Genomic DNA, 6,068 nt, shown 5'->3' on the forward strand with positions numbered 1-6,068 from the left:
CGGGGTTTACCCACAGCCTTCGAAATGGCAGAGACCCTCTTCCATAATCTCTTCCGCTCCTTCGGCATCCCAGAAGATGACGTCTCCGACCGTGGGCCACAGTTTGTCTCCCGTGTCTGGAAGGCTTTCTTCAAACTCCTCAATGTCACCGTCAGTCTCTCCTCAGGATATCATCCCCAGACTAACGGCCAGACCGAGCGAGATTCAGGAGATTGGGAGATATCTCCGGGCCTACTGTCATGACAACCAGCACAGCTGGAAACGCTTACTCGCGTGGGCCAAAATTCCCTCAAGCAAACCACCAGCGGCCTCACCCCTTTCCAGTGCATACTCGGCTACCAACCCCCTCTGTTTCCCTGGACAGAAGAGTCCTCCGACGTTCCAGCTGTTGACCACTGGTTCTGAGCGAGCGAGAGAGTTTGGGACTCAGCTCATGTCCAACTCCAGCAGGCAGTGCAGAGACACAAGACCTATGCAGATGCCCGTCGGTCTTTCTATCATCCTGGAGATAAATTCTGGCTCTCCACCCGGGATCTGCGTCTCCGCCTGCCCTGCCGGAAGCTGAGTCCCTGCTATATCGGTCCCTTTACCATAGAGAGGCAGATTAATGAGGTCACCTTCCATCTCCAACTCCCTGCACAGTATCATATCCATCCAGCATTCCATGTCTCACTCCTCAAGCCTGTCTCTCCCTCTGTCACAGAACCCGACGAGCCTGCAGTACCTCCTCCTCCCGATCATCGAGATCCCTTAGTCTACAGGGTGCAGGACATGTTGGACTCTCAGCGATGGGGTGGTCGCCTGGAATATCTTATTGACTGGGAGGGATACGGGCCAGAGGAAAGATCCTGGGTGGCCCGGGACGATGTGCTGGATCCCTCTCTCCTGGCCGAGTTTCACCAGAACCACCCTGACCATCCCGCACCTAGAGGCCGTGGCCAACCCCGTTGCCGAAATAGGGCGTCAGGAGCCGCCCCTGGAGGAGGGGGTACTGTCCCTGTTCTCCACAGTCTCCACGCTCCACTGTTACCTCCGGATCCCCTGGAAAAGGAAAAAGGACATTCACACTCAGATAAGCCCCTAGAGACATTTCCATTCCCCGCCTACTTACCTGGGCATTCTGCTCATCTCATTCCCCTCTGCTAATACTCAATAAACCTGTTGATTGTATTACACTTACATCTGTGTCCTGTGTCCCTCTGTTGACATTTTTACACATCTCCTTAGTAATTTGATTTACCATAAAGAAAATAACCCAGTATACAGTGACTGTATGGTAAATTTCAAATTACAGTATTTAGAACTATTTTTCAAATCCTGGTAGTTTCTTTACATGTTTAGGTGTTTACATGCAAGATCTAAAGTTATAAATGCTACTGAAATATCCAAATCCTTAGCTTTGACATTTTTAATTATATTTAGTTTCTCATGATAAAATGATACTGATGTGAGACACATTGTATTCATTTGATGTTATAAGATTATAATGATCAATAATCTTGTAGCATGCACACCAACTTTTTTTTTTATATATATAAATTAACCACTATTTATTATTATTATTATCATTTGCAAAATATTTGGAAATAAAGGTATCTGATCCTGTTTTAGGCACCTGGATATTAGTTTCCTATTAGGCACATTTACTCTGTTTGCATTGCCTCCTACTGTACATCATCGCAAAACAGCTCTCTTGAGATCACTGACTATCGTTACAGCTGCTACAGCTGCTGCACAGCTACGTGCAGGATTGCATAAATGCCGGGACAGAACATTCCTAACCATATTTATTTATTTTATTTATTATTCAATAATTTAGTGCAGAATGTAACAATTCATTGGACTCTGTATACTCTCTATAAAATGCTAAAATAAAATAAATAAATAAGTAAATGCATACATAAATAAAATATTGTTTATACTCTCTTTAAAATGGACTGTTCTGTAAAATCATAATTAATTGTAATCCTGTATTGGTTTGTTTTTCCATGGGCTCTCAAAATATATTTTAAATTCAATTGGTGATATACGATCAAAAGTCAGTTGTGAGAAATACAAGTAAATAATTATATTCATCATACACATACAATAAGACGGCTACAGAGACAGTATATCCAGCACTGCTGCTAAATCTGCATCCAGTAATTCAAATAATTTAAGTTAAAAAGGTTTCCTCTAAACAAAGCTCTTTTTAAACTTCAGCATATTAAATTATATTATTGAATTTCATAAAATTACTCCACTCCTAGGATAAAACAAAAGTCTTTATATTTTTGATCAACCCTGAAAAATAAAGATTGAAACTTTTTATTTGATAATTTTAAATGATAAGCACAGGAATGTCTGGAATGCAATAATTATAGAAAACACAGCAAAAACAGGGGAAGAAAATGCACAGTGGCTTGCAAACAGAAATAATAATTAATTACTGGTTAAGGCTAGGGTTCTCAACTCTGGCTCTCAAGGTTCACTGTCCTGCAAAGTTTAGCTCTAACCCTAACCAAACACACCTGAACAAGCTAATCAAGGTCTACATTAACACAACGAAGGTTTAGTCAGTAGCCGCTATGTTAATTGTTTAAACTAATTTTGCAGTATACTTGCATTGTAATCAGGCCTGCATAATCATTTTTTAAGTATTAAATACCTTTTAGAGTGCCTAATTGGATCAAGCAGTTATAGTGTCTGCAGCTTGGTTATGAATGTCATCTGTTTAGTTTGGTTAAAGAGGCATTTCTTTCATTTAATTCACTCTGGTGTTTAGATGCAGTTTTTTATCATCTGGATAGCATTGCTTTTTTTATTTTTATTATTATTATTATTTTGTTTTAAGCATGTGTTTAATGCATTAAATTGTGTTGTGTAAAACAATAATAATAATCGTAATTAGTAACCAAAAAATGTTATCTTTAATAATTTCCTCCTATTAAATTCAGATAAGACATAGATATTACTTATTGGACCAAAAAACAGTACACAGAATCTCTTGGATTACAATTTACAACTAGACGGATGCACTGTTACGTCCTCTAAAGTCAAAAATCTGGGTGTTATATTAGACAGCAACTTGTCCTTTGAAAATCATATTTCCCATGTTACAAAAACAGCATTCTTCCATCTTAGAAACATTGCCAAGCTTCGAAACATGCTACCTGTTTCTGATGCAGAAAAGCTAGTTCATGCATTCAAGACCTCTAGACTGGACTATTGTAATGCACTGCTAGCTGGTTGTCCTGCATCTTCAATAAACAAGCTACAGATAGTCCAAATGCAGCGGCTAGAGTTCTTACCAGGTCAAGAAAATATGATCATATTACCCCAATTTTACAGTCTCTGCACTGGCTACCTATTAAGTTCCGTATCATTTACAAAATATTATTACTTGCCTATAAGGCCCTAAATGGTTTAGCTCCTGCGTATCTAACTTGTCTTCTACCATGCTACAATCCAACCCGCTCCCTAAGGTCGCAAAACTCTGGACTTTTGCTAGTACCTTTTGCAAAGTCCACTAAAGGAGGTAGAGCTTTTTCACATTTGGCTCCCAAACTCTGGAATAGCCTTCCTGATAATGTTTGGGGTTCAGATACACTCTCTCTGTTTAAATCTAGATTAAAGACATCTCTTTAGCCAAGCATTCACATAATGCATCTTATAATCTTTTACTGCAGTTATATCTGATCAAATGTACATTATTATTATTCTTTAGCTTGGGTTGAACAAATAATTTTTGCTTAGATGGAACAGCAGCTACGCTAATTATGTCTCTATTTGTTTCTCTGTTTCTGTAACTAGGTAACTAGGAATTACAGAAGCTTCAGTCTGGATCCAACCCTTAAATGATCTGAGATGACCGAACACCTGAGAAAAGATGATGCCAACCCCTCAGAGGATGCCAACGCTTAGACAACATACAGAATTACCAAATTCTTAGTTAAATATATTAAGGTTCTGCAATATATAAATATATTGTGGAAACTTAATTTCCTGTAGAGCTGCTTTGCAACGATTTGTATCGTAAAAAGCGCTATACAAATAAACTTGAACTTAATAAACTTAAATAAACTTATCTATATGTAAACTTTTATGTGAAATAGCTTATTCAGGACAGTACTACATCTAAAATAACATGCAAATGTCATGATCCCTCTTATTTTGTTGCAATTATTAACATTTTGCACAATCTGCAAACTTATGAACACAACTGTATTTACTTATTTATTTGTTTATTTCTTTAAATTAACTTCACAGTGAGATCTAAAGTACATAGATAAAGAGAATACTATTTTATTATTTTGCTACAGTGGTCTTTTATGAGCTTTAGTCAAAGTTTAGGTTAGGGTTAGGCAGTGATACTTACTTTTTTAAAGAAAATCCCATTTAGGTAAACACACACACACACACACACACACACACACACACACACACTACTTTTAAAGACATACAGTATAAGTTTTCATGTGCAGTAAGTTACATAACATTTTGTTTATTCTCTCTAACACAGAAATACACAAACACCAAAAGTAGTTATCTAGGTATTTAATGAGTAGCCTCATTTGTTTGAAGATGCTGCTTTGATATCTGGTATCTAATGCAACGAAATGCAAAAAATTGTGTGTGTCCAAAGGTGTCCAATACTTTTTGGGGCCACTGTATATTTATATGAAAGTGTTCTTATTTAGGGTACATAAATATTTTAATGAATATATTTAAACTTATTTGATTTGTTTCCTCCGTTTTAAATTTTGATAAAAATTTATATTAAAATAAAACATTATATAGATAAAAATAAAAAAGTATTTGATGAAAAAACAGTGGTCATAAGTAGAAACAGAGACAGCATTAAACAGACAAAGTCTCTTCTTATTTTATTTGAGCTTAATTGGACAGATCATCTTGAAATTAGGGGGAAGAAAGCTCATATTTCTGTGCTACATCCAGAACTCACATTTACAAACCCCACAAGTGAGGAAGGGTAAATAAAAAAATAAATAAGATAATAATAATAATATAATTAATTTAGATAACTCGATAACTCAGGCCCACATTAATACAATCTCACAAACAAGACCATTCCTCTAAAATGCGCATTCCCAAACATGACAAATCACCATCATTATCATTATTATTATTATTTGTGTATGTGTGTGTGTGTGTGTGTGCGTGTGTGCACGCGTTCACGTTTTTGTGACAAATGAGGACATGAATTTGTATAATGACACAGGTATGACATAGGTATTACAAGGTGAAGGTGACTTATGAGGACATTGCCCCATGTCCCCACTTTTCAAAACGCTTATAAATCATACAGAGTGAGTTTTTTGGGGGAAAAGTAGAAATGCACAGTTTCCTGTGAAGGCTAAGTTTAGGTGTAGAGCAATAGCACATACAGTTTGTACAGTATAAAAACCATTACGCCTATGGGATGTCCCCACTTTTCACAAAAACAAACGTGTATGTGTGTGTGTTACAAAAAATTCATACCAGTTCTGTTTGTACTCAGTATATTTGCTGTTAACACAAACTGTTTTTTTTTTCCTTTATAAAGAATAAAAAAGAGGCTTGTGATTGTAGCATCTTTAAATATCAGAGCTGTCCCATTATGTAGCACAGGGATGGGCAACTTCGGTCCTGGAGGGCCGGTGTCCTGCAGAGTTTAGCTCCAACCCTAATCAAACACACCTGAAGAAGCTAATCAATGTCTTCAAGATCACTAGAAAATTACAGACAGGTGTGTTTGATTAGGGTTGGAGCTAAACTCTGCAGGACACCGGCCCTCCAGGACCGAAGTTGCCCATCCCTGATGTAGCATATTATTATAAAAAAAAACAATGATTTTATTTCTGTTTATTTCAATGTATATTTAAAATTAAAATTTAGAAAAGATGAAATGAAATAGATTAATAGAAACTCAGAGGAATTAAATATATATTAATACCTGCTTTTAATTTATATCATAAATATTAAGACACAGATGATATAAGACTCTGCCTGGAGAATTAATGTAAATATTAAAATAGTTACAACTTTTGGTCAGGCATCTAGAAAATGAAAAAGCTAAGATTTATAAT

The sequence above is a fragment of the Barbus barbus genome, assembly GCF_936440315.1.
Source record: "Barbus barbus genome assembly, chromosome: 12".
In the NCBI taxonomy this organism is placed as follows: Eukaryota; Metazoa; Chordata; class Actinopteri; order Cypriniformes; family Cyprinidae; genus Barbus; species Barbus barbus.